At 43.6% G+C, this 20,011-nt stretch overlaps 1 long non-coding RNA gene and 2 other non-coding genes across 3 annotated transcripts; all 3 read right to left on the reverse strand.

The window, feature by feature from the left end:
• Positions 1-7,593: 7,593 nt before the first annotated feature.
• On the reverse strand, positions 7,594-9,914 carry LOC125553238. Its single transcript, XR_007303999.1, has 2 exons — positions 8,064-9,914; positions 7,594-7,935 (listed from the first exon to the last, which is right to left on the reverse strand). It is a non-coding gene; the product is annotated as an uncharacterized LOC125553238 (long non-coding RNA).
• A 15-nt stretch (positions 9,915-9,929) lies between these two features.
• Positions 9,930-10,024, reverse strand: LOC125555086. Its single transcript, XR_007304532.1, has one exon. It is a non-coding gene; the product is annotated as a small nucleolar RNA Z103 (small nucleolar RNA).
• A 253-nt stretch (positions 10,025-10,277) lies between these two features.
• On the reverse strand, positions 10,278-10,372 carry LOC125555089. Its single transcript, XR_007304534.1, has one exon. It is a non-coding gene; the product is annotated as a small nucleolar RNA Z103 (small nucleolar RNA).
• Between the last annotated feature and the right edge of the window lie 9,639 nt (positions 10,373-20,011).

Consider the following 20,011-nt stretch of genomic DNA (forward strand, 5'->3'; position numbering starts at 1 on the left):
GTCAGGTTCTGTAGCTATGGTTCATACTCCTTTGCTCTTGCATGACTGTATTTACTCATACCAACTATTTTCAAATTTGAAGGATGGAATTGAAACTCCAATGGCGCAACAGGTATGTTTTAAACCTGTTTCTTTAACTGGTTTGCTGTTGTAACCTGCTCTATGTTGATTTCAGTTTCAATTGAATAAACAGTTATGTTCTCATGTCATGCACATTACAAGTGTTGTTATTGCTCTATAGTTACCCACACTTATATTCTGTCTATTCTGCTTTGTCTTGAACAAATATTATTTGAACTGTGTCTCTATCTTGATTTGGCAACAAAAACTAGAATGATATAGACCATAAAGTGACTGTGGTACATAGATATATGTTTGTTTCATGTTGTTATCCTGTCCACTTTACTACTGAACTCATTTACCAAAATGAGTTTCATATACAACATGGTAAACATATGATGTGTCTGCTTGTTTTTCTTTTAGAATGCGGACAAAATATTGGAGAACAGTACCGCGTTATCCAATGGTAAAGGAAGTAATGCAGATAAGGTTCAAGATAGTGAGACATCCCTGTTGGTCTCCAACAAAGCTGATAAAAACTATCTTGACGACAGTGAGGGAACCCAAAAGTCCTGTCTTGATGTAGTGTTCGAGTTACTGGCCACTACTACTGGCACAAGCTCTTCGAACTCGCTGCCTGAATCAGTTCGTTTTCTTGAGTCTCAACTTCAAGTTGAAAGACATCGATCAGATGTGCTGCGAAAGGAAGCTGAAGGACTGAGGAAGTCCCTGTAGAATTCAGATGCATATTTTCTGGTGCAACAGCAAGTACTGGAGGATTTAAGTGCCAAACAAGAGAAAGTTAATAAGCTTGCTAAGCATCTTGCCAGCATTATGGGTACCCAGGATATTGTTTCTTGAGATCTTCTGAAGTGGTTTCAGTTCTAGATTTGTTTTGCTGCGGCATTTATTTGCGCTGGTCGCCAACTTTGACAACCAGTGTATATGATATGCTGCTTTGTTCCCTATATTTGCACTGGTGGCGAACTTTGATGCCCAGTGGATGTAATATGTGTAATAGCCGTGATAGCCTAGCGTTAGTTGCTTGCTTATTTATTTCCTTGTTGTCTTGTTTATTTGTTTGCTTGTAGTCATTGCAGTTCTTTTTCCGCGGTTAGCTAGTGGCTGTAATAACCTATTTTTTAAAACTAGGCCACAATAACCATGGGCTAATATTTACTATAGTGACACTGGGCCTCCTACTGGCCGTAGAAACAGTGGGCCTTCTACGGGTCGTAGAAACAATGGGCCTTCTACGGGTCGTAGAAACAATGGGCCTTCTGCGGGACGTAATATCAATGGGCCTTATACGGGCCGTATAATCAATTGGCCAAACATGGGCCAAACAGACCGCATTATGGCCGTAAACCGGCTAGAGTTGGAATCGTCCGTTCATGGGCCGACCATAATGGTCCATCGTTAATAGGCTGTATTTGATGACGCTATGAAATCGGCCCAACGTATTAACGGACCACAGGCCGACTGTAACCACGGGCTGAATTTGGCCCACAAGCAGAAAATGACAGTAACGGGCCATAAGTAAACGAATGCTGGAAATGAGCCCAAGAATAAATGGGCTCTGAGAAGGCCGAAAGATAACATGGGCTGGAAACGGCCCAACGGAATAACGGGCCGTTAATGGGTATAAAGTGATACACTGTTCATTACGGGCCAGTTTCACCACGGGCCGTTAATGGGTGTAAAGTGATACACTGTTCATTACGGGCCAGTTTCACCACGGGCCTTTAGTAGGCCAAGAGTTACATAGGGCCTCATATGGGCCGAAAGACATCATGGGCCATACATGGGCCAGAAGTGAAAATGGGCTGGAATCATATTGGATGGCCCAGATGACGCTACTGGGACTAATTCGGATAGGGCGTAATGGGCCTTGGGTTAGCGGGCTGTAAATGGGCTATATTCGAACAGGCTGTTAACAGGCTTTCCATGGGCCAGCCCGCCAGCTTTTGACCAAGTCAAACGGGTCGGCCTTTTCACGGGAATGGGCCTCTATTGGGCCGTGCCACGTGTCGACGTATCATAGGCGCCTTCCGTCCAATGAGTGGTTGCCATCTATTCCAACAATGAGCCGACACGTGTTTCCTCCAGCCAATGATGATTTTACAAGTGGAAAATCCCCATTGGTCGGGGCTGTTAACGGGTTATCGAATCCAAAACCCGACCCGATAACTTAACGGCGTTCCGTTACGGTGGATGCCACGTGTCGGTCACCCTTGATGAAAGCACTTCTATGACGCGCGATTTATCGTCATGTAAGTGGAAACTTCCGTGATGATAATTTTGTTAATGTCATGGAATACTTCTACGACAGCACAAGTATGACTATCTTGATTCTGTCATAAATTTGTCATGGATGTACATGCATGACAGAAAACGCGACCTACTGTGATAAACACGTATCATCACGGAAGTGTATTTTTTTGTGTATGGACCCGAAGGTCTGAAGTAAACTACTCACACATCACCGAAGAGGCCATGGAGTTGATGTAGAGGCCCTTTGTGATTGATGCCATCTTTGGTGGAGCTCCGGAAAAGGCCCCAAGATGGGATCTCTTGGGTGCAGAAGGTTGCGGCGGTGGAAATAGGGTTTCGTGGTGCTCTTGGTTGTTTTGGGGGTATATGAGTATATATAGGAGGAAGAAGTAGGTCGGTTGAGCCACGAGGGGGGAGGGCGCGCCCAGGGGGTAGGCGCGCACCCCTGCCTCGTGGACTCCTCGTTTGTTTCTTGATGTCCACTCCAAGTCCTCTGGATCACGTTTGTTCCAAAAATAACTCTCCTGAAGGTTTCATTCCGTTTGATATTCCTTTTCTGTGAAACATTGAAATAGGCAAAAAAAACAGCAATTTGCACTGGGCCTTGGGTTAGTAGGTTAGTCCCAAAAATAATATATAAGTGTAAAATAAGGCCCATTAACATCCAAAACAGATAATATAATAGCATGGAACAATCAAAAATTATAGATACGTTGGAGACGTATCAACGGTCAGCCAGATCAAGGTGTGTGCGATATACGCATGCGGTTCACTAGGCCCTTGTCGTTAGTGTGTGACCTCTGTGGCAACCGTTCGCTCCTCAGGCGCCTCTTCGTGTACCGTGGCAACCGTCCACCGACTCTTCTCCTTTCCCTCTCGATTTGGAACTACTGTCACACGCTAGCTCTTCCTCCCTCCTCCATTTGCCTTCACCCTTCCTTCTGCCATTGTTTGATCGTCTTCTCCATGGAGGCAACGGGCCGGAAACGACCCTGTTATTCTTGCCCCGATCTGAATGATGACGCGGTGGAGGAACTCATTGATCGGTGTGATGTCATCACCTCGGCTAGCATGGCAGGTTCGTTCAAGACCATTCTTGACTCAACTAATAACGTCATTACAAGGAACCCAAGGGTCTAGAAGCGGTTTGATCTGCCCTATCTTCTTCGTTGTAACCCTGCTGACTAGCGCGGGGACAAGGGAAGCCTCGTCTTGTGTAAGTTGATGCCGCTTGATAATGATACGTATGATGTTAAGATACCATCGCTTGAGGGCAAGGCTTGGGCAGGCGCAAATGGAGATTGGGTTGTTTATATTGGGTACAACTGTGAGTGGGAACTTGTGAATGTGTACACTCGTCACCGGGTTCCACTTCCAAAAATCTCAGACGACTGCCCAGAGGTTGAGTACACCGATATTCTATGTGAGTTAAATACGATCATGCTGACTGTCGTCTACGGAAGATAGCAATTTGTCAAGTTCCCAACTACTCTTGGGATTACACGAACTATGAAGTTGTTGCTATCTTCGACAAGCTTGTCGCCGTCCTTACTTCCACACCTCGATGGATATTGCTCAAAAATCAATTTCTGTACACGGATGAGTACTGTGATGCAATTCAATATGAGGGTCTTGTGTTTGCTGCCACCACTCGTGGCACTGTTTTTGCATGGAATCCTGATGCTTTCGGTACGTTTGTCTTCCACCTTAATTATAATTGATTCATCCACATGCATGCGGGTTAGCTAGTTTCCCTTTACTAATTAACCTTCTTGTGTTTCCAAGGTCCTGTGAACATTCCACCACCTATACTTGAAATTTTTTATAACCAAGCGGGAGATGACGATGTTGATGATCACGAGCATGAGGACGAGCAAGACCCATATACTCAGTGGCTCCTGGCAACTTATTCGATGGATCACCTCTTCTTGTCTGTATACAAGGCACTGCTGATGTTACTAAGGAAGCAGGTGTTGTCTCGCATGGTTGCACTCTCCGGACCGATTGCAACATCGGTTGCAGGGTATTCGGGATGGATACTAGTGTACTAGCGCCAACACCTTCTCCCTGGTTTAGTATTGAAAGTCTTGGAGGAAAATCACTCTTCCTTGGACAAAACTATCCAATGATGGTGGAAGGCGACCCAGCTGCTGTTGACACAACGTTACTACCATTTATGAGAAGCAACTGTATCTATACCTCGGACATTAGTATGCTTCCCTACCGTCCCAATATGGGTCCTGACATAGGCCGCTTCAGCCTCGATGATCAGTCATACGTTGGTCTCGAGATTGACAGTACCTGGCCCTTCCCAGAGAATCACTTCTGATTGAAAGCAAGCGTTTCCAACGCCGACGAGTGGTTGAGCTGAAGTTCATTTCATCGCTTTGTTATTTGTTGTGTGAGAAAAACTTTACTAGAATGTTTTGTTGGAAATGATCTATAATCCAACGTGTATCCTCGTTGTCGTTGTGGGTTGATGACTTTTTGTATGTAATCAATGGTACAATTGCATATGCGTCCATCAACTCACGCCTGCTAGTGGTGTCCATATGAACAGTGCTAGTGATTTTAGTTGCAAAAATTAGATAGTGCTAGTGATATGTAGCTGCATATTTTGACAAATCGCGGTGTTACAAGGCTGACAAATGGCAATGTTACTAGATAAACAAATGTCAATCTTTCCAGTTTGACAAATGGCAACATACCCAAAATGACAGATATGCAAATCTTACCCAATTGTTTGTACGTGGTTGCACACGGGTCATGCAAAACAACCGTTTGCGTTGAAGGGATGCAGAAATCCTGCTCGGCACATTTTCCCTTGGCTTCCTGGGGAAACTGTCGGTTTGCATACGGATGTTCTAACTAAAACATTTGCGATGAGTGTTTTATATTTAAAAACCATTGACGTTTTTTCAAAAGAAAATTGTTTGATAAGTCTGTACATTAAGAGAGAAAAACGCAAGTTCGTTCAAACCATATCTTTCATTCAGTTACACTGCGAATTTATATTCAAAAAAAACTATTTCCAGCGGCGGAGGCAGCGGCGTGTCATGCCGTCATTGTCGTTGTCGTCCTCCGGGACGCCGTTGTTGAAGTCTTCCAGGCAGCACAAAATGTTCTTCACTTGTAAATCAAACATCATGTCATCGCGCGATCGATGGGCGGGGCGCGGGAGGACGGCAACTGGTATCGCTAAGAGGTAGCGGTCGACGGCAGCGTCCCATGCCGCTGAGGGGGGCGCGCGCACGGGCATGGGTACGGGCGCGACAGGTGCAGCCAAATGCATGGGGACCGGCACCGCGATGGGTGGAGGGGCGCGCACGGGCACAGGCGCGCTAGCATGTACACGGGCTCGCGCGGGTCCACAGAGACCTCGCTGACGCCCGCGGCTTCCAGCTCTGCCATAGTGCTCGGCGACCAGCCCGTCAATGCTACGGGGATGGTCGCTGGCGCGAGCGCGGGGATGGGAGCTGGGACGGGAGTGGGGGCAGCAACCGCCACGGCCATCTCGTTCTGGGCCATGTCCATGAGGCCCCATTCCTCCTTATTTTCTATCTCCTCCGACTCGGAGTCGACTTCACCAAACTTGAAGACTAGTGGCAGATGATCATTCTGTGCCATGGCGTTGGTGGAGGTCTGCGGGAGGGAGTGGAATGGGAGGCGAACAGTAAGGCCGTCCGTATTAAACAGCGGCTCGGGCGCCATTAACGGAGAGGAAGGCGAGCGGCCATGAAAGTCAAAGGGCTCGCTTCCCAGTGAGCCTGCGTGGCGTACAGCTCGCACGCTTTCCGGTGAGCCTGCGCATTGGAGGACAACTTGCACGCCTCTCGGTCAGCCTGCGCACCGGACTACGCTCGCACGCCTCCCGTTCAGTCAAGGTCAAGCAGCTGTCCGCACGGCACCTCCTACAGCCATTAAAATCAAGACACGTGGCGTCACATGAATGGTTAACAGAACGCACACGGTTTGAATTATACAAACATTTGAGATATTAAAGTGGCAGCTATTTTCTCAAAATGCCTTTGTTGGCTGTCATTATTCGAGTGTGCCTTCTCTCAAAATGGACACAAAAAATACCACATCATGTCGGGTGCCATTCCATGATAGCATGCCAAGTTTCATGAATTTCAAACGAGTTTTGGATTTACTAGAATTTAAAAACCAGGCATCTCAATGTTTTGCCGGCAATCAACGGTTCCCTGGTGTTTGAAATTCATTCCTATTTCTTGCATTGGACCTAAGCATGCACCCAAGGACACAGAATTGATTTTTCAACCAATTTATATGCACTGGAGCATGTGCATGTTGTTCAAATTTGAATTGTGCACATAAATGCATTGAAAACTTAGTTAATTCATAAAAATGTCCAAAAGAACCCCGGAAAATCACAAAAATTGACACAACACTCTTATTGTTCGATGTTGACACAAGAAAATTTTGGAAGCAATAAGAGGCAGTGGATACCGTTTCGTCCCCAAAGGTGGGGCATTCCCTACCGAAACCATGATGCTTGTTGTGAGAAGCTCTGATTTATGAGAAGCATATACCCAAACCTGCCCTAAACGGGACAAAAAATTTACCACGGCATGTTGATGCCGCTCCATGAAAGCATGCCAAGTTTCATGAATTTCAGATGAGTTTTGGATTTATTAGAATTTAAAACCAGGCATCTCAATGTTTTACCAGCAATCAACGATCACTACAAGAAATATGTCAACTTGCAACTATCACTATTGGTCATTGAAAGATCAGTGTTTTTCATTTGCGACCTTTTTTGACCAAAATAAATGATCAAAAGCTGGCGGTCATAAACTGAAAATTAACGACCTTCTTTGTGAGAAGGTCGTGGAAGGCCACGACCAAAACAAATGGTCATGGATTCTATGACCTTCTGTTTTGGTCCCTAGTTGTTTGCCCAGGACACGTCGGATCCGACGTGGCAAGCTGACGTGGCAAAATTGCGACCAATTGAATTGGTCATCGGTAAGATTCATCCCGGTCCAATTCGGTGTTCTACATGGACCAAGCCCATTAATTCAGCCTTTTATGATATTTTTTTGCTTCATGTTTTTGGGCCTTTTCTATAATGGGCCTTTACCTTTCCACATAGTTTGTTTCCTTTTTGTTTCTATTTTCTATTTGAGTTGAGGCATGCTTATAATAATTCTAAATAGCTTTTCAGCCCAGGTTATTTTGGGCCATGGCATTTTAATAGTACAAGCATATTTGGGCCGTGGCCACTATCAGGTCCAGTAAGAACATTTTTTCTAGGAATTTAATGTTCAAGTAAAATGTACACAACACATTACAGGGAAATAGCACATACACCAACAGATAAATTTTCATTTCACTCCTACAATAGCTCACTACAACATAGACAGTACATGACACTTCATCCTTCAGTTTTTGCCAGGCACTAGATGAGTACATCTCACTTCAAATAAACAGTACTGTTCTCGGAAGCAAAATACGCCACCACACGCCATGGTGCGCCATCTTACTCGATCTGGCCTCAAGGAACTAGCAGCGCTGCTTGCTCCTTTGGCCCAGAGCTCCTTGCTGTAGAGGATGGCTGAAACTCGGATGTGGAGCTCCCTGCACATGACATAGTGTCAATGCTTGCAGCAACAGAAAGAACTCACATACCATAGAACTTGCACAGTAATGTATCAACCACCAAACAGTATGAAGCAAAAACGAACAAGAGGGGGAGGAGTTTATACCTGATCTTCTTGAGCCTCTCCTTAAGCAAAAGCATCATCCAAGGTGATCGTCTAAACAAGAACACTCCTTACGATTCTGGAAATGGACCAACACAGTAGTAGTGAAGCTATGCGGGGATCTTTCTGAAGCAGTTTATCGCTTCTTGGAGACACCAACAGTCTTTCCTCTCCTGCCCCAGTAGTGACGCAGACCACGATGGTTCCTGGGAAAGAGAGCAAGGTTTCAAGCATAAGTGATTGCTCATACATCTATGCACTAAGTTAAAATGCTACTGCAACAGTGAAGTTTTAAGGAATCGGCCATCAGGCATCAACATACATCTATTGGAAACAGAGCATTGTTATACAAATCAGCTGGGTCACATACAAGGTACACTATAAAGGTATAAATGAATACATTGACAATCATCAATACCAGATTGCAAGACATAACAATTATGTACCTAAGCAAGTCGACAATGGCATAGGGCAGGATATAAAATCTGGATACAAGTAATAGACAAACCGAGTTCCAACAGATTGACTGAATTGAACTGCTATATAACCAACTTAGAGCTGGCAGAAGTTGTAGGTAAATAAACATCCATAGAGCTAACAGTAGCAAAAGATGACTTCGGTCTCTGCTTGACTAATGAATCAGTACATCGTCAAGTGAAAAATCATGAAGATCACACTATGATGTCCCTAACAACAGTAGAAGCTCAGAGGTGTGACAATATTTCGTAATATATAAGCCTTGGCTACAACTTTCCACTTCACATGCAAATAAAAATCAACCACTTATTGCTTATTTCATGCTTCAATTTTTATTTTCAGTTTTGTTAGGATAATCTGTATGCATAGGTACAGTCCTATACTTGTTTGGGAAGTCAAGATATTCATGTCAAGAATTATATAGAGCCAAACAATCATTTAAGCATAGAAGGCACGTCATTTCTATATATAACTAAAGCATATTCAGCAAGCTACCGAAGCCAACAACTATGATTACTTAAGAAGGAAAATTGTCATCATAAGCCTATATTTCTTCTGGTTGCGCTCATGCACCACGAAACAACTTTAAAAATATAGAACAATCCAGTACGGGAAATTGATATGTAGTAGAGTTGCCTTAACTAATATATTCTGCTAGCTAGTGTAATGAGATGGATGCAAACTCAGAATCTTTCTTAGCTTAAATAAGAGAAGATGGAAAAAAGAGCAGAGTCGAAGCAGGGGTTGATTGGAAGAAGTATCACTTTGTTGAAGCGATGCGAGGCTTGGCTTGGGTGACTAGCAGGTCCAATGCTGAAATGTTATTGAACATGAGGAGCGACAGTGACAACCCCACTGAAGAAACCACATATAGTCCTTTGTTGCGGCATCAGAAAACATGTAAGTAGCGAGCACATCATCTTATAAGTATGAGGAAAACAAAATTGTTACAAAATCCAATACATACGAAAGAGATATGCATCCTTGAGAGGCCAGGCAGACAGACACAGAAATAGCCCGGCGTGTGTATGCGTCTATGTAATGTATAACAAGAAAATAGCAGGGGCGGATGTATCTGTACTTGTGCATTGCAAATGCAGATGTGCAGACTGAATTTTGTTCAGAGTAAATACATACAGACAGATAGACGGTAAATAATACTAGATTGGATGGGATCGACCACGAGAGTAGTTGATTCATTCTGTTGTAATATATTAGCTAGTGTAATATATGAGACTGTCAACCATCGAATTACAAAAGAAACAACATGAAATTGTTGTTATGGCCAAGCAGAAGAAATATCCTACTAATAAACAGTGATATATCAGGAGAATTATTAAAGCATAGGATTATCCACAATGGCCATATGAATACAGGCATCACAATGGCTAGGAGGATCAGAATACTGGCTTGGTTTCTCTGAAGAGAAATAATAGAGCTCAGCATGTTCATTGCCAATCATCTGGGGAAAGGATCATCATATCCTCCAAATCGAATGGCACATTGAAAACAAATAGAATGTTGTAGTAAATCTAGCACAGAGAAACCTACATCTGTTTGGAGAATTTGAGAATTACTATGACTCATACTCGATGGCCATATGAATAGATCCACTAGTAATCAGTTTTCACCGCATAATGGGCATATCAAAACATTAAAAAATACATCCATGGTGCCAAAGAAAGATAACAAACTACAAAACAGTAGCAAGCAATAAAGAACAAATATCTGTACTACTGGGCAGATCAGAGTCCTGGCTTGGTTTCTCCTAAGAGAAATTATAGCGCTCAGCATGTTCATTGTCGATCATCTGGGGAAAGGATCATCATCTCCACCAAAGTAGTACATGTCCGTCAAGAAATTTGTAGATCATAGCTTAGGCTGAGCTAGTTAATTGTTTATCATCTAGGTAAAGGATCATCCTTATCTAGTTCAAACCAAGATAGGTACAGCATATAAAATGTAAAGAAAAATAAAGATAAAATATATCAACACAATGGCACATCTTAAAAGCATGAGATAATTTTGGAGGTACTAACGAAATTTCAAGCACCTAATTGGAGTACAACACAAAACAGAACAGAATGCTAAGTACTAACACCACATGACAAAAAAGTACTAAGGCACTCCTTGCTACTTAAAACCAAATCAAGGTACAGAGCACAGCCAGACCAATAGTTCAGCAGCGGTGCAGTACGGTCTTGCTGCTGTTGTCAAGTGCCATGGGTAAATGTCAAGAAGAATGTTATTGTAGCCATTACATCTGACAAGGGTCTCTGTGATGGTATCAATTCTACATCTGTTAAAGTCAGCAAAGCACTCCAGAAGATGACTTCTGGTAATTTGGTTCATGGTTTTCTTCTGTTATTTATATGGCTTGTACTCAGAACTATGGCTCATAACTCTAGTAATCAGGCCAGAGAAAGAAAGCAAGTATGTCATCTTAGGAGAAAAGGGGAGAGTTCAACTCATCCGTGACTCCAACCTGTCGATCAGAGCAAAGGCAGCCGGCCTAATATATCTCGAGATACAAATGGAGGCGCAGCGAACAGATCTCGCGATGCAGCGAGGGGAAGGGAGAGGTGGGACGGAGGGGATCTTACAGAAGAGGATGAGGCCCCCGAAGCCGGTGAGGGGCATAGGCGATGCGACGGATGGAGAGGTCGAGGCAGGCATCCCACATGGCGTCCAAGTCATGGTGGGCGGGGATGGCCTCGGCGCCGGCGCCGGGGCGGGAGCGGCAGGTGGCACGGGCGCGGGTGGAGCAGCGCCGGAGTTGTCGCAGGCGCGAGGTAGCAGGTCGCGGGTGCGGCCCCGTAGAGCGAGACTCTCCTGGCCGTGGCGGCGCGGCCCCTCGGCGCCGCGGAGGCGGCTGAGAAGGAGGGGAACGCCGCCGAGGAGGCAGTGGTGAGAGCGGGGGAGGCGGAGGCCTTGAGCGCGAACACCATGGGTGCGAGGGAGGGGAGGGAGGAAGGGGTCGACGGCGGCGGCAGCGGTGTGCGCGCGGGGTTGGATTGAATTCGCCAGGGTGAGGGGAGGGCGCGGTGGTGTGCGGCGGCGGCGTGGGTCGTCGACGGTGAGGGTGGGGCGTCGGCTGCGGGAGTGGATGGGAGGGGTGGGGAGGGATCTGGATCTGGATGGGGGAGGAGGGCGGCGGAGGAGGGATTTGGATCGGGGAGAGGGGGACACCAGCTCCCTAGGGTTTCTCGGGAAGGAGGGGATCGAGAGACGCTGGATCAGCAGGAGGACGGATCAGATCGAATAAAGGGGGTGATCCGTGCGTCCTGATTGGTTCAAAAAATGAGCTATTAAAGATTACTCTTCTTAGTGCTAAAAACAGGGGGGTTGACGCAGCTACCCAAAATATTTCACAAAATGGCATCACTAAGATTTTTACTTAAGTTAGACCACCTTTCATGGATGATTATCAATTTGATTGCATTTTCGATCTTTCTAGCTATTTTGTGAAACAGCCAATTCGGCAAGAAGCGGGTCAAATTTGAACTACACTAGATGATACCACACACGTTGTTGCGGGAATGTTTTGCAATATATTCAGTTAGAATTGGTTGTATGGAACATGAATATTTGAATAATATATAATATGAGAAGCTGAAAATAAATATGATATGTGGTGTTTGATTATTGTATAATGTAAATTCTCATGCATGTTTGCATGTTGAGGTGGTTTTTATTATGCATGATTGCATGTTGTGGTGGACCTTCCTCCATGCATATTGAATGATAAGGTTAGTGGGGGCTAGCTATTTAGATATAGAAGATGTGTTTTATAGTTTTCTATTTATTTTTTCAAATAACATTTTTAGTTAGAAAAGTAGCTATTTCATCATGGACAAACCAAGAGTTTTGCATTATTAAGCACCTAACTAAGAACGGTCGCGCGGTCAAATTTGATCACATTTTGAAAGTTCTCAAACAATGTTGGATAAGGAAGTTCTCATTTCTTTACACGGAAAATTCATTTTCCATTTTTCCGAGTGCCCGAATTGAGTTTTTTCGTGAAGGACTTACCATATATTTGTTTAAAATTTGGACCAAATCAATTTCTAAAATACTAGGCCATATTTAATTCACAATTGACCAAATGGTTGGGTGTCAAAAGCCTTGATCCACCTCTGGTAAAAAAGACAAATTCCTGCCGATTCAGCAGGAAGCGGGTCAAATTTGAACTGCAGCTGCCTCATAGTTTGCTCTTATTTTTTCCAAAAATCTTTTCTAGGTACATAAGTATCTATTTAATCAGAGAAACATCAAAAGTTTTCCAAGATTCAACCACTAGGTAGGAACGGTCAAACCCGTCGTTTTGATCGCATTTCGAAACGGGCATAAAAAATTAAAAAAATTAAAAAATTGGAAAACCTTCGCATTGTGTCATTATATGTGACCAAGTTTTCAGGAAAAATAATAAACTTGTAATACGGCAATTATTCTAAAAAAGTGTTCTCAGAAATGAGCTATCATGCGTGAAGATTCAGGGTTTTCAAGCCAAATGATCAATCTTATGGCCACATTCATGGCATAGTTTGTTCAAATGATCTCATATGGTGCACAAGGGTGCATCTTGGAATTCCAAACAATGTTGCCTAAGGGAGTTTTCATTTTCTTTGCACGAAAAATTCATTTTCCATTTTCCGAGTGCCCGAATTGAGTTTTTTTGTGAAGGACCTACCATATATTTGTTGCAAAATTGGACCAAATCAATTTTATAAAATACTAGGCCATATTTAATCAGAAATACATGGTTTGGTGGCGATACATCGAGGTTTGGACGGTAGCCGAGGGGCCCAACTCCAAAGCGCGTAAAGTCACATGCCCGCCGCGTGTTCACCGCGTGACTGTGGCGTTAACATGCGTTCTGGGTGGCCTAGGCATGTCTAGTGGGTTGGGCACTCCCCAGGTAGGTGCTAGGAATAAAATTACACCAGAAGTTTCTCGCAAGGAGGCCGAACTATGCTCAAATATGAATTAGCAGCCAAGTGTTTGATTAGCGGTACGAGAAATGCACATGGCCAATTAGCGTGTGTTTTGGCTGAGGACGATCACCTACTAAGAAGACTGTCTTCACAAATTTTCAGCTCAAAAGGAGGAGCCTAGGTGGTACTTGCTTTGCAAAGTACCACATTGGACAAAAATATGAATGTTGAAGCTGGGCTCAAAATAATGAATGGATTGAGCTGAAATTTGGTGGAGAATGGTTATTTGGGCATAGGAAAACACTGTAGAAAATCGATGCTATTTGGACATGCCAAAGTGGTACTTCCTTCACAATGCTCTTCTCTAGACAAAAACTTGGGAAAATTAGCGAGAGAAATTGGATAAATGAAATTAGCTCACATTTGGTGTAGGTAAGTTACATAGGCATGGCCATGCCCTGGTAAATTTTTAGATCATTTGGGTAAGCCTAGCTAGTACTTACTTCACAAAGCTTCTCTCGAGATATAAACTTTGGAAATTTCCTGAGAAAGATTTACCAGGAAAATGGAGCTGACTATTATCATGTGGCAATGATTTGGGTATGGAAGAGTGCCCAAAAAGTTTGAGGGTAATAGGAGGGGTCTAGATAACACTTGCTTTGCAACGTGCCAATCTGGCCATAAAATATAAATTGAACCTGGGCTCACATAGATGATTTGGCTGAGCTGCAATTTGGAGGAGGGTGATAATTTGGTCATATGAAGGAACTTTACAAATTTCATGTCATTTGGATATATAAAAATGGTACTTCCTTCACAATGCTTCTAGGTGGACAAAAACTTTGGAAATTTGCCAAGGAAGATTTACTCAGCAAATGGAGGTGAATTTTGTCATGAGGCAATGATTTGGATAGGAAAGAGTGCCCAAAAATTTTGAGGGCAATCAAGAATATATAAATAGCACTTCCTTCACAAAGTGTTGTTCTGAACAGAATAGGAAAATGAATATTGTTGAATTATTTTTGAACTAGGCAAGGAAGGATTTTTACATATTTGACGAAGATATGACCCAAAGAATTTATGAGATTTTTTCAGGAATTTTGGGAATGACAGAAATATAGGTTGCTTCACAACCTAGGGCAAAAATTGACACATAGGCAAAACTGATGAGGTGGCGCCTAGTCATAGCAATCCACCACAATTTACAAGGTTATGACCATCTATATTGGTCGTGATCACTGATCAGCTAGAAATAAGGCAGTGGACCAATGATTTCTACTTTCTGACCATTTCGTGTAAGGAAATTACGACATATCTGACCAAAATGGTCGTTATAGTCTAGGGTTTGGAGCCACCCGAACAGCTTTTGACCAATTGATCTCAAATGGTCGTAGATCTATGACCAATTCTTTCAGGGTCACTGACAGAAGGTCACTAGTTGACATATTTCTTGTAGTGGGTGCCCTAGTGTTTGAAATTCATTCCCATTTCTTGCATAGGACCTAAGCATGCACCCAAGGACACAGATTTGATTTTTCGACCAATTTATATGCACTAGAGCATGTGCATGTAGTTAAAATTTGAATTATGCACATAAATGCATTGAAAACTCAGTTGATGCATAAAAATGTCCAAACGAACCCTGAAAAATCCCAAAAATTGACACAACACTCCTGTTGTTCCATGTTGACACGAGAAATTTTTTGAAAGCAATAAGAGGCAATGGATATCGTTTCGTCCCCAAAGGTGGGACGTTCCCTACTGAAACCATCATGCTTGTTGTGAGAAGCACTAGTTTGTGAGAAGCATATACCTGAACCTGCCCCAAATGGGACAAATTTTTTAACACGGCACGTTGATGCTGCTCCATAATAGCATGCCAAGTTTCATGAATTTCAGACGAGTTTTGGATTTACTAGAATTTAAAAACCAGGCATCTCAATGTTTTGCCGGCAATCAACGGTGCCCTGGTGTTTGAAATTCATTCTCATTTCTTGCATGGGACCTAATCATGCACCCAAGGACACAGATTTGATTTTTCAACCAATTTATATGCACTGGAGCATGTGCATGTAGTTCAAATTTCAATTATGCGCATAAATGCATTGAAAACTTAGTTAATGCATAAAAATGAACAAAAGAACCCCGAAAAATCACAAAAATTGACACAACACTCTTGTTGTTCTATGTTGACACGAGAAAAAATTTGGAAGCAATAAGAGGCTGTGGATATCGTTTCATCCCCAAAGGTGGGACGTTCCCTACCGAAACCATGATGATTGTTGTGAGAAGCTCTGGTTTGTCAGAAGCATATACCCAAACCTGCCCCAAACGGGACAAAAATTTTACCACGGCATGTTGATGTCGCTCCATGAAAGCATGCCAAGTTTCATGAATTTCAGACGAGTTTTGGATTTACTAGAATTTAAAAACCAGGCATCTCAATGTTTTGCCGGCAATCAACGATGCCCTGGTGTTTGAAATTCATTCTCATTTCTTGCATAGGACCTAAGCATGCACCCAAGGACACAGATTTGATTTTTCAACCAATTTATATGCACTGGAGCATGTGCATGTAGTTCAAATTTGAATTATGCAGATAAATGCATTGAAAACTCAGTTAATGCATAAAAATGTCCAAACGAACCCCGAAAATACCAAAAATTGACACAACACTCCTGTTGTTCTATGTTGACATGAAAAAAAAATTGAAATCAATAAGAGGCAATGAATATCATTTTGTCCCCAAAGGTGGGACGTTCCCAACCGAAACCATCATGCTTGTTGTGAGAAGCTCTGGTTTGTGAGAATCATATACCTGAACCTGCCCCAAATGGGACAAATTTTTTAACACGGCATGTTGATGCCGCTTCATGATAGCATGCCAAGTTTCATGAATTTTAGACGAGTTTTGGGTTTAGTAGAATTTGAAAACCAGGCATCTCAACGTTTTGCCGGTAATCAACAGTGCCCTGGTGTTTGAATTGTTGGAAATATGCCCCAGAGGCAATAATAAAAGGATTATTATTATATTTCCTTGTTCATGATAATTGTCTTTTATTCATGCTATAATTGTGTTATCCGGAAATCATAATACATGTGTGAATAACAGACACCAACATGTCCCTAGTAAGCCTCTAGTTGACTAGCTCGTTGATCAACAGATAGTCATGATTTCCTGACTATGGACATTGGATGTCATTGATAACGAGATCACATCATTAGGAGAATGATGTGATGGACAAGACCCAATCCTAAACATAGCACAAGATCGTGTAGTTCGTTTGCTAGAGTTTTTCCAATGTCAAGTATCCTTTCCTTAGACCATGAGATCGTGTAACTCCCGGATACCGTAGGAGTGCTTTGGGTATATCAAACGTCACAATGTAACTGGGTGACTATAAAGGTATACTACGGGTATCTCCGAAAGTGTCTGTTGAGTTGACACGGATCAAGACTGGGATTTGTCACTCCGTATGACGGAGAGGTATCACTGGGCCCACTCGGTAATGCATCATCATTATGATCTCAAAGTGACCAAGTGTCTGGTCACGGGATCATGCATTACGGTACGAGTAAAGTGACTTGCCGGTAACGAGATTGAACGAGGTATTGGGATACCGACGATCGAATCTCGGGCAAGTAACATACCGATTGACAAAGGGAATTGTATACGGGGTTGCTTGAATCCTCGACATCGTGGTTCATCCGATGAGATCATCGAGGAGCATGTGGGAGCCAACATGGGTATCCAGATCCCGCTGTTGGTTATTGACCGGAGAGCGATCTCGGTCATGTCTACATGTCTCCCGAACCCGTAGGGTCTACACACTTAAGGTTCGGTGACGCTAGGGTTGTAGGGATATGTATATGCAGTAACCCGAATGTTGTTCGGAGTCCCGGATGAGATCCCGGACGTCGCGAGGAGTTCCAGAATGGTCCGGAGGTAAAGAGTTATATATAGGAAGTGCCTTTTCGGCTATCGGGACAAGTTTCGGGGTCATCGGTATTGTACCGGGACCACCGGAAGGGTCCCGGGGGTCCACCGGGTGGGGCCACCTATCCCGGAGGGCCCCATGGGCTGAAGTGGGGAGGGGAACCAGCCCTTAGTGGGCTGGTGCGCCCCCCAAGGCCCACCCCTTGCGCCTAGGGTTGAAACCCTAGGGGGGGGGGGGGGGGCTCCCCACTTGCCTTGGGGGGCACTCCACCCCCCTTGGCCGCCGCCCCCCTAGGAGATTGCATCTCCTAGGGCCGGCGCCCCCCCTAGGCCCCCTATATATAGTGGGGGGGAGGGAGGGCCTCTAACCCACGCCTTTGGTGCCTCCCTCTCCCTCTCCAACACCCCCTCCTCCTCCATAGAGCTTGGCGAAGCCCTGACGGAGTACTGCAGCTCCACCACCACCACGCTGTCGTGCTGCTGCTGGAGCCATCTTCCTCAACCTCTCCTTCCCCTTGCTGGATCAAGAAGGAGGAGACGTTACGCTGACCGTACGTGTGTTGAACGCGGAGGTGCCGTCCGTTCGGCGCTAGGATCTCCGGTGATTTGGATCACGTCGAGCACGACTTCCTCATCCCCGTTCTTTGAACGGTTCCGCGCGTGATCTACAAAGGTATGTAGATGCAATCCAATCACTCATTGCTAGATGAACTCATAGATGGATCTTGGTGAAACCGTAGGAATTTTTTTTTTGTTTTCTGCAACGTTCCCCAACATGAATTTCATTCCGTCTCTTGCATGGGACCTAGAAATTCGCCCAAGGACATAGATTAGATTTTTCAACCAACCTTAGTGCATTGGAGCATGTGCATGTAGTTCAAATTTGAATTATGCACATAAAATGCCTAGAAAAACCAATTAATGCATAAAAATGTCCAAACGAACCCCAAAAACTCACAAAAATTGACACAACACTCCTATTGTTCTATGTTGACACTAGAATTTTTTTTAAAGCAATAAGAGGCAATGGATATCGTTTCGTCCCCAAAGGTGGGACGTTCCCTATCGAAACCATCATGATTGTTGTGAGAAGCTCTGTTTTGTGAGAAGCTTATACCCGAACCTGCCCCAAATGGGACAAAATTTTTACCATGGCATGTTGATGTCGCTCCATGATAGGATGCCAAGTTTCATGAATTTCATACAAGTTTTGGATTTACTAGAATTTAAAAACCAGGCATCTCAACATTTTGCCGGCAATCAACAATGCCGTGGTGTTTGAATTTCACTCCCATCTCTTGCATGGGACCTAGAAATGCACCCAAGGACACACATGTGATTTTTCAGCCAACTTTAGTGCATTGGAGCATGTGCTTGTAGTTCAAATTTTAATTATGCAGATAAAATGCCTAGAAAACCTAGTTAATGTACAAAAAGGCCAAACAAACCCTGAAAAATTCCAAGATTGAACACAACATTCCGGTTGTTCTATGTTGACACTAGAAAATTTTTGAAAGCAATAAGAGGCAACGGATATCGTCCCGTCCCCAAAGGTGGTACGTTCCCTATCGAAACCATCATGCTTATTGTGAGAAGCTCTGGTTTGTGAGAAGCTTATACCCGAACCTGCCCCAAATGGGACAAAATTTTTCACCACGGTATGTTGATGCCGCTCCATGATAGCATGCCAATTTCATGAATTTCAGACGAGTTTTGGATTTAAAAACCAGGTATCTCAACGTTTTGCCGGCAATAAGAGTGCCCTGGTGTTTGAATTTCATTCTTATCTCTTGCATGGGACCTAGAAATTCACCCAAGGACACAAATGTGATTTTTCAACCAACTTTAGTGCATTGGAGCATGTGCTTGTAGTTCAAATTTGAATTATGCACATAAAATTCCTAGAAAACCCAGTTAATGTATAAAAAGGCCAAATGAACCCCGAAAAATTCATTCCCATTTCTTGCATGGGACCTAAGCATGCACTAAAGGACACAGATTTGATTTTTCAACCAATTTGTATGCACCGGAGCATGTGCATGTAGTTTAATTTTGAATTGTGGACCTGAAATGGCTAGAAAACTAGTTTAATGTATAAAATGTCCAAACGAACGTTGAATAATTACAATTCTTTTATGACACACATATAGTTGCATGTTCACTGCAGATAAAAGGTCTAGCAATTCAAACAGCGTCAATTGTCGTTGTGACCCCATTTTGTAATTCAAATCAAGTAGATCCCACACAGTTTATTATCACCAACCATGTGAGATGTAGTACAAAATATCTTGGAGCATCGTCGGTGTATAGTACGCCTATGGCTTAAGTGAGAAGGTGCGTCGGCTACAGTTCACAGCCGGCGTGTCAAGCACACTAGCTTGCTCCCCCAAAACTCCCGCCTCTGCATCCCTCGCAATCTTGAAAATATCTACCGCCTAGAAGGTTTTAATGTTTGATATCACACGATTAGTATGTGCGGACCATGTGCGATGTCTGTTACTCTCGCTCTGCTTCAGTCCCTTGATTTAAATTTTCGGTAGCCCCGGCATTTTACTCCCGCCTCTGCATCCCTCACAATCTCAAAAATATTTGCTCGCCCTTGA

This window comes from Triticum urartu, chromosome 4 (assembly GCF_003073215.2).
Source record: "Triticum urartu cultivar G1812 chromosome 4, Tu2.1, whole genome shotgun sequence".
NCBI classification, from domain to species: domain Eukaryota; kingdom Viridiplantae; phylum Streptophyta; class Magnoliopsida; order Poales; family Poaceae; genus Triticum; species Triticum urartu.